Below are 10,286 nucleotides of genomic sequence, written 5' to 3' on the forward strand. Positions count from 1 at the left end.
TGACTAGGTCAAATCCTTCTAATATAGACACTCAAAATGCTGAATACCTCCCTTTCATAGTATATGACACCACTGCAGTTTTTGTGTGATTCTGTAAGCCATTCAATCAATGTCTGGTTATTCCACTAGATCATAAAACCATTTTATCCCCAACCATGGTGCATAGCACATGTTATCATGATCAATAATTATTTATTGGCTGAATGAATGAATGAGAAGGAATGGAGAGTACTTAGAAGTGGCAATCACTTTGTCCCTTGACCATAGAAGCTCCAAAATCTATTGGAAATGAATTAAGGTGGGCCCACTGGGAGCACTGATTTGTTCATCTGCAATGCCTATGGGGCTATGAGGTGCTGTCTCTTGGCTCTGCCTCATGTTCCTTGAGACAGTAAATAGCAGAGCAGACTGATGCCCATGATCAGAATATTCTCCTTTCCAGCCTCAGGACTCAGGGGCTCTTTGACTATTGTAACTAAGTCTCCTTTTTGCCAATTGGTCCTGGGACTCAGTGCTTCTAGGGATGACCCTTTTCCCATCATCTGATGGGCTAGGCCTGGGCTTTATCCTTGGTCTTTTTCATGATCTGTATCTCTGAGTTCTGATCAGTTATTCTGCCTAATTCTCTGTGTTTCTTTAGGATAAGCCTGACCCAAACTCCCTCCTGGTGGAGCCTGCTCTACCCATTTCAGCCCTCCTATCTAGGTGCCTCACCTACCACCCTAGCTTAGTGGCAGAGACCTCTGTGAGTGGACAGATTGTCTGGCTGACAATCACCTGCCAGCCAGTCTGCTGAGTATTGCCTGCCACCTGGATTCATCACTACTGTCCCCCACTTCTTGGGTCTTCAGGGACAGTTTATGAAGGTATGTCTGAGGCTATGTTATTTCTTCTAGCCCTCTGTCTCAGGCAATACTAATACTCCCAAGCCTCTAAGCTGCCAACATTCTGCCTAGAGAACTCCTCTGCTAGAGGCAGCTTCATAGCCTGACAGGTCCCCTAGGGCATGGCCTTTGGTGGTGAGAAGGCCCTGAATTAGCTTAATGTCACCTCATATCTGTTGTATAAGTCACTAGTTAACATCATTAGGATAAGATTGAAAGAACTCAGGATCAGCAGTCAGGAGATAGCTCCAGGAAGGAAGGAAGGGAGGAAGGGAGGAGGAGAGGAAGGAAGGGAGGGAGGAAGGGAGGGAGGGAGGGATGGATTATCTGGTCTAAAATGTCATTTTGTGTGTCTTCTACAAACCCAGAACTATGCAAGGAAGGAAGGAAGGGAGGGGGCTTTCCGCTATAGTCATGTCTCCCAAACATTTATACCAATAAAAATGGTGGACAATTGTATTTGGAGAATACTTAGACTAAACAGACTTCAACAGCTTTCATTTTAGCAGAACTTCTTAGAGTCTTTAATGGCTAATATGCACTGTGACTCTCCATGAAACATGTATAGAATAAAGAGTTAGCCACACTTACATGAATGCTTATGGAAGTCAGTTAGGGAAATACTGGACAAGATTATTTCTCATTCTAAAAGTCTAGTCTCACAATTTAAGATGTTGGCTTTTTTATCCATATGTTGAAGTGTGATAGCTAAGTAAAATATGGTCTGAGTCTTTGAAAGGAGGCTGTTAAACTGGTTTAGGTCAGGACTTCTGAGCACACCACATAGAAGGAGAACATCCACTTTCCATCTGATACTTTCCCAATCAAAAAGTGCCAGTATGCACCATGGAAGATCATTAACCTGAGAAGACAAAGTCACTCATTTCAGAAGGGGAGAGGCATGAAGTCTTAGTTGCCCAGATCAGGATGTGTTTTAGAGGATGGCAACCTAACCCAAAGCCAGCTCGTCAGCAGGTCTTCTCCAACCTGTGCATGTTGGGGTCTTGTGTTTAGGGGACATGAACTCTAAGATTCCACAACATGGTAAGTAGTTCTACCTCATATTACTCTCTTATGCCAGATCATAAGCTTGATCTTTCAAGCCAAAGTCAAGACATTTCAATAGAAAAATCTAGTATTTAAGTAAAGCTGAGGGTCTATCCTGGTTACTCTGGTGTCAAAAGACGAGTTTTATAAACATGGGCTATTTCACCTGCTACAACTTTGCAAGGTCTGCTCCTTGGTCAAGGTCCACAAAAAGGGTGGATTTCACCTGCTTCCCAGACCTCACAACCTCTCCCTGAGTTCTCTCCTATGAGGCTGGTGCAAAAGTAATTGTGGTTTTTGCCATTGAAAGTAATGACAAAATCCGCAATTACTTTTGTACCAACCTAATGCCAGATTTCTTTAGCTCGTTGTCTCGGCTTTCATGTAGACTCTACTTCTGTTATCCAGTTTAGCAACTCACATCTCCCAACTCTTCGTCCTATCTTCAGAGCTCCCTGATTTCTATTTTCTTGTCCAGCAGGCTTGCTGCTAAATCCTTTTTAAAAACTCCCCCACTTGGCAGCCCTCTTAACCCACTCCCTTCTGTGGAAGGCAGTCCTTCCCTCCCCACTATGGATTTTTGCCAGTCTTTTTGTACACTCTCCAAATCCCCAAGTTGGTCACAGAGTTCCATCTGGTAAAACTCTTGGAAGCTATATCTGGCAATTTTTTTTTATTCCTAAATAAAAAGATGGGGAGAAATAACAACACATATTAATGGACCATGACAAACACAGGCTACTTCCTAACAACCCGTGGTATTTGTCTTTATTTTTAGAATGTCCTCCTGCTGCTTTTACTATCACTCTCTATTTGTTCTTGACAAGGTTCATAGAACAGGAGTGAAAGGAAGGAGGCAGGAGGGAGTATAGAGAAACAGTTCATTAAAAAAAAAAGAATAATGAGGAAAAAAAAAGACAAGCTGCTACTACCACAACTCCAGCTGATAGGAGCCTAGTGATGCTCTGGTTTCTCTGGTTAATGTTAGGCAGCACCTGTTGTGACCTTGATTCTTCGTGTCTTTGTCTGCTGGTCTGCTGAGTCCTAAATGGGATACACCATTGTCCTTTGATCATCAGTGACTTCTTGAACTGAGAAGTGACACACAAATCCTGGTGTGGTTGGAACAAAGGGGAAAGAAGGCAGGATTGCTCAATGTTGAGGTGTTATAAGGAAGGATTTTTGTTTTCTTTTCTCTTCCTCTCAATAATGAAAATGATGGAGGCTCTTTGGATGTCTTCGGGAAGATCAAAGTGTCAGAAATGGGATTGTCCTTCTGAACACAGGAGACTTGTTGCTTTTCTGGAAGTCTTTTCCTAATTAATTCATCACTAGCACCCTGGGCTTCTAGCTCTTCAACAAGAAGCTAACAACTATTTTGTAGTGTCTGCTACAAACCCAGAACTATGCTAGGAACTATTGTCAATCAGCAGTCCTAGTAGTCATCTGGTTGTGAATACAAAACATACATAAAAGAAAATATTAGAGAACAGTATCACATGGTATGAATGGCAAAACTTTGTCCTCTTACGTAGAATCACGTTAGAATACAAGGTTAAAGGGTTGACTAAATTTCCCCTTCTGTCTTACCTCTTCCCTCAACATGACTCTCAAACTACATCCCACTCCCTGCAGGCCACCACCACTGACACTCACACGTTTGCCACCCAGTGATGTAAACACCAACTTACCACTCCATTCAAGTCAACTCTCTGATGCCTTTAGACTCCAGTCCCTTGGAACTGACCACTTACACCTCTGTGTCCTGCTCTACTTGGTGCAAGTAGTTTTGTTAAGAGACCTATGGCCCTTTGTTGTACATATTGATATGGGGGTGTGTTTTCCTACAGTAGATTGCCAGGATCTGGACAGAGGTCTTTCTTTCCCACCATGAATTCTGGAGCTGATCTAGTTGACCTTAGGCAAGCAATATAACCTCTCTGGATTCCAGATACCACATATATTAACTGAGAGTTAATACTGTCCTCACTGCATTAAGTTGTTGTTGAGGTTTCAATTAGATAATAAAGATAATGCATGTAGCCTAGTGCCTCACATATAGTAGTGCTCAAGAAGGGATAAATGAAACCCAAAAGAGAACATCTGTATTCTCAATGCTGGTGCAAACTGGGCTTATTCACAAAGCTTCCTATTAATATCCAGTGAATGACTGAAGCAAATGCTTTATCCAAGGGAGTTTTCCTGAAGATGAACAATTTCTAAATTGTTCTCAAGCTGGAGATAAATCATGATATCTAATTTTTAAAAATTAAATATAAATCATACCTTTTTCTGATTCTTTCATACCTTTTTGTAATTCCTTGTAAGAAAGAAATGTAAACTCTGTTAAAGAGGGAGCACAGACCCACTGAATAAAATTTCAGAAGGAATTGCTGAGCTGGCAAAGAAAAGCACTAGTGTGGATTGATCTGAAATTTTGGGGAATGCACCACTGGGCAGAGGTTTAAAGGTGATCTGGCTCTGAGCCTATCCCTTCCTGCTTGGTGCCTTGTTCCAGCCCCTTGGGCTGTGTGTGATAGTCACAAAAGACCACTGGACCTTATTATTTTCTAGATTTCTGACAGCACTATCAGCCGCACATAAAAGGAGGTGAGTTGGGGTCAGGCGCCTACACTATACCAACAATAAATGGGCAGCAAACAGCTCTTATGGCCCATGACCAATAAACTCTGAAGTAAAAGTATGAAGGTGGGAGAGGTCAGTGGGAAAATCAAAAAGTAGGTGGAATGTGTTGGACGCTACCTTTCTGTGTCTGCCTCTTCCCTCTTGGTACTCTCCTTTCTGTTAATTCCCAAGTCTCTCTGCCTTATAAACTCTTGGTCTGGTTCTGCCATTTCCAGCTTTCTCAGCTGAGGTCAGGAAGGTGTGGTATCTAGAGGAGTATCCCTAGGAATTTGTGGCTCCACCTCAACCAAGACAGGCAAAGAAGCTGTATTGGTCTGGACCCCAGACTTGCAGGGACCCTGACATTCTGCTTAGTCCTTGTCCTCTGGTGACATGTGCTGTATGCACTGGGCTGGCATTCTCTTCCAAGCTGTGTGGACAACTGCTTTTTTTCTGCCTCCATGTGATCCACCACAGGAAGATTCTCATTGTTGTGTCTCACCTCATAGATCAGATCCTCATTGATGTGGGCACACGCCTTGTTCAAGTCCAAGTTTATTATTCCTCTTGGATAATGAGATCTGAACTGCTATCTTCTCCCTACTTCCAGGACAGAGGCCCACAGTTGGGTAGCCTCCTTTATTTCATATTCTGAAGATTTTTGAATACCTTCGTTTCCCACTGCTTGAAACCAAAGTCCCAGTGTGCCTTTAGTTAACCACCCATTTCCCCTTGATTTTGTGTAATCTGCTCTCCATAGAAGGGGAGTTAGAGAAAGATAGATAAACTAATTTGAGAGAGAGAAAGAGAAAGAGAGAGAGGCTTCATCCAAAATGACGGTGGAATTTTATGCCCTAATGACTTGTTACTGGGAGGATTAGCAAGAGGGAGTACAGATCCTCCTGTCCTCTTTCAACTCACCTCATATAAAGTGGCTGGCTACTCTATTGCCAACCCAAACTGACCTGATAAAAATCTATTTAGTAAATTAACATTTATAAGTGCCTTGCTCTAGGTTTGCTCCCATATCACAGGATTTTTGCTAATTTTAAATGACATTGCCCCTTCACTGGAGATTAACAAGATACGAAGCAATCCCAATATTTTAATCAGGGAGGGGATGATTCCTGCTGAATAGCAGAAAATGTGGTTCTTCTGGAAATCCATTTTTCATTTGTTTTCTCATTTGCACCCCTAGTTTAAAGAAAATTGACTTTTTAGAAGAGAGTGATAATTAATCTTTGAAAATACTGCAATTGGTTGGCTTTACTGCTGTTTTGGAATACCAAGCACATACCCCAGTCAAGTGGAGCTCTGCCAGGGGAGGGGTTGGCATGACGGGGAGGAGCAGCAGTGTCATGCAGACACATTGGCGTTAGAGTGCCAGCCCAATTGGTGGGGAGGGGCCGAGAGGCATGAGACCAGCTCTCTACAGCCCTCTTAAGCGGTCCGGGAAAAGCTTGTGCTCCTTTGAGACACTTCACAGTCTTTGCAAATGGAGAAATGGCCTGCTCAATTCAAATGAACTGCAAGGGCAGACTGATGGATGGTACAGAAATGTGTTATAAAAGTTAGATTATAAAGAAATGGATTTCATCTCCAGTAGTATGATACTAGATGGGCAGATAAACCCCTCTAGGTATAGAACAGATAAAAATGCTGGATAAAATACTTCAATACATATTTGTAAAGCATGGTTGAGCTCACAGTGAAGTAAGGGAAACAATTAAAGTCTAAATGACAAGAACACATTATTCTACAGGGGTAAGTAAGCATTATGGCTGGTGATTGTCCTGAGGGCATGTGCTTCAAGGAAAACATCACATCTTCAAAGGCACCTACATGCAGACTACACTTCCCCGTGCGTATTAAAAGCTCCGAGCTCTGGTATCCAAGATCCTGGGTTTTCAGACACTGTGAGGATGCACAGTGTGCAGGTGATAAAGCTTGGAGCCTTAACAGGTTGGGAAGTTGGATTAGAAACTCTTGCATGAAGCTACAGTTCTCAAAGGACAACATGTTTGGTAGGTGAACTAGAACATAATCTGCCTTACTGAAGGAGAATTGCCTTCTCTGCCTTGTTTCAGCATGGAGTAAAAATAGAAAGAAAGCAAGCTCCACTAAGAATTCCTATCTCATGTGCCTGCCTTTCAGCTTTAAGGGCAGAATTCATACCAACTGTGTTATTAAAATGAAAAGCAAGACACAAAGCACACAAACTCATCAGACATCATGAGCCTCTGGCTTGACAGTGGCCACAAGAGCTTGGCAGAAACAAAGGCAAACCTCTATGAAAAAACACACTTACGATTCAGGTTCCAAAATTTCTGTAAAAAAGTTTAAAGGAATTAGAACTTTTAGTTAAAAATCACCAAATATACAAGAAAAAAAATCCGTCATGAGTAAGCGTCAATAGAAACAACAAGCTATAGAGTCAGACCCACAAAGAATGCAAATATTATAATAATCTGATACCAACGTATGTTTTATATATTTAAAGAAAGCTGAGAAGGATGAAAAAGCGTCAAAACATATGACCAGGAAGATTTGGGAAAAAGGAAACAAACAGAATACTTAGAAATTAAAAGAATAAAATTGAAATTAGAAAACCATATGTACAGACTAAACAGCAGATTGGACACAAATGAAGAGAGAATTAATCTTCCAGAAAATAGATCTGAAGCAATTAGCCTGAGTGAAGTTTAGAGAGGCAAAGGGATAGAAAATATGAAAGGGGTTAAGAGACACAGAAGATGATATTTAAAGATTCTGCATCTGTCTAATTGAAGTTCCAAAATGAGAGACTAGAGAGAATGGTGGAGAGGCAATATTCAAAGTAATAGCAGATGAAAAAATTTCCAGAATTGGTAGAAAAACTGTACACCTTGAATCAAACACCAAACCAGGACAGTACAAATAAGAAAATTGCAAGCTAATCTCATTCATGAACATATATATGAAAGTCCTCACCAAAAAGTTCCAAAATAAATCCAGCAATGTGCAAAGAAGATCATACATCATGACTGGCCCTACACCAGTTTTTTCTCTCCTAGCTCATTTTATCAGCTTGTGTGCATTTAAGTACCATATTTATGCTGATGATTTCTAGGTTAGGGTTATATCACTAACCTAGAATGCTTCTTTGAGTTTGCACTCAAGTTCCAGGAAAAGAGAGTAGAAAGAATGGTGGAGAGGCTGTATTCAAGTACCAGTTACCTAAGTATCACAGACATCCCAGCCAAAATAAGTCTAAAGTAGAGCCCTTCATTTTTCCTCCCAAGTCTATTTTGTTAGCCCTGGTTTTCTTCTGCTTTCACCCCTAAGTCTTTTTCTTGGTTGTTTCAACTTGTTTTCCATTCCTTTTATTTAAACCATTCCTATACGTTCTTCTCATCTTGAGTTCCTGCACCATGAAATTTTTCCTGACTTACCTCTTCCCTCCCCACAAAATCTGGGCTAGTTGGCTCTCCTATTCCTTCCATAGCTTTCTGAAGTTTTCAGCATAGCACTTATCAAGGGGTGTTGCAATGGTTGTGTACTTGCCTGTCTGTCTCACTAGAAGCTTCTTGAGACAGGGACTCTTGTTCATTGAGAGAACATGTGCCTTGAGTACAGAGTCTAGCCTTTAGTTGTCAATTGCTCCGTAAGTGTTAGTTGACTAACTGAATAAACAGAGTAGCATAAATGTTTTAGTCAAAGTATGCACAAGGCAATAAGGAACTAAGGAGAGAGATACAGGAATGTCTCCTATCCAATCTGAAAGATGCAGCCCAGGAAATGTTTGAACTGAGTTTGCTAAGGTAAGTATAATCTTTGACCATCTTGAGAGGAAGGACACAAGGGGTATGAAAAAGAACATTTTAGATAAAGAAAACACCATGAGCAAAAACTAGTGGAAAAATGTAAGCAAATTACTTGGAGCTAAGAGTATTTGGAAAGCACAAAAAATGTCTCTGGAGAGGTGAGATTTTCTGGAGCTTTGGAGGTCAAATCCCAAAGTTTGGCAGTCCTTCTTGAAACAGGGGAGCCTCTGAAGGAAGTATAATGGGAAACTTACATGGCCAGAAACTTACATGCTTCAGAAAGATCATTCTAGACGTACCTAGGAGAATGACCCAGAGGTATGGAATTGGATACAGGAAAACACGTTTTGTAGGGCTTGCAGCCATCTAGTTGATAAATGACAAGGGCTGAGTAATAACAGTGATGGTTATTAGCAAGGAGGGAGCCAATTGTTCTCAGAGTGCTGGGGGAAGGTGCTAGTATCGAACCAAAATATTCTGTAAGAACTGTCATTTGGGGGATTATCCAGCTGTCAGCACTGTCACAGGCCTGGCTGGGGCTAAGCTGATCCTGTTTGTGTCTCTCTGGAACCACTGCTGGAGTCGGCAGAGAGATCTCCCCCCGACTTCAGGAACCATTTGGAGAAGGTCAGTCTGATCGTTGGGATTCATATTCATTAAAAAGTTTACAAAAGCACAAGTCCTTGCTCAGAAAGGGAGAGATTACATCAACTTTCATCCTGTCTTTCACTCATTGTTTTCTGCTGGTTTTATTACTGTTCTGGCACCAACCTTGATTTTGAAGCTGAAAACAGACAGTGGCTACATGTCAATATTCATTAAATATGAGAAGATAGGTTAATCCTCAGAAATCTAATTTTGATGTTAAAACTGAAACTCATGCAGGCTTTTCTTGCCTTTTGTGGAAACTGGTGACTATTAAAGATAGGTTATGCCTGATAGGTTGATTACACAGCATTCTTTTTATAATCTTCCTTTTTCATAATGTTTTAGAAAATACTAATTTATTAAGCAAACATAGTAATCTTCACAGACTGTTATCTAAATATTTAATTTGCATATTGAATCACACATCTGACAGGGCAGGATAAATGTGATTAAATTCATTAATATAGATGTTCCAAGATGAGTGTTTTCCTTGCTGTGATGTTTTTTGATTCAGATTTGAATTAGAGCACACTGGCTTTTCATGCCACACATTACAATCTCCTGTCCTTAATGGCAATGTTGTCAGTATAGCTAAACAGACACACACTGGCCAAGGAGTGGTGTGTACTTTCCAGCTCTCAGGAGGAGGCCAAGTGAGTGTTGGGGATTTAGACAAATGTTTTCCAGGGGCTTCACCATAGGAGTAGTTTTGCATAGCAGAGTTTTGTGTGTTTTCCTGCACCTAGCTTTCCCAACAGGATGGGTCAGCCCTGGAGGCCTGTTAGGAGACCGGGCCACAAGATGGACTCCAGAGGAAAATAATCCTTTGACTAAATGAGTGTTCGGGAGTCCAGAAGAAGACTAAGACTACTATATTACAGCATGTCACCAGCTATAGAATAAGGTTGACTACAAGAGAAAAATGTATGGGCAACCTTTGCCAAAGGAATGTACTTTACAAATGAAGTTGGTTTTACTGAGAACAGCAAGGCATAGAGGTTAAAGGGATGGACTTTGGATGCAGACTTCCTAGTTCCAAATCTATGCCTCAATTTTCTCCTTTGTAAATGGAAATCTTAATTTTATCTCTTGTGTATGCTTGCCATGAGGGTAAAATAAGTGAATGTATATAGAGTACTTAGAAATTGCCTGTCGTAACATAACCAAGTTTTCTCCTTTGCCCATTGGTGTCTGATCCTCTAGCACAGGGTCTGGCCAATTGTAAGCACTCAGTGTGCCTACATTCAACTCACTGTACACACTCCCTGGACATCTATTA

Source organism: Pan troglodytes, chromosome 13 (assembly GCF_028858775.2).
Source record: "Pan troglodytes isolate AG18354 chromosome 13, NHGRI_mPanTro3-v2.0_pri, whole genome shotgun sequence".
Taxonomy (NCBI): domain Eukaryota; kingdom Metazoa; phylum Chordata; class Mammalia; order Primates; family Hominidae; genus Pan; species Pan troglodytes.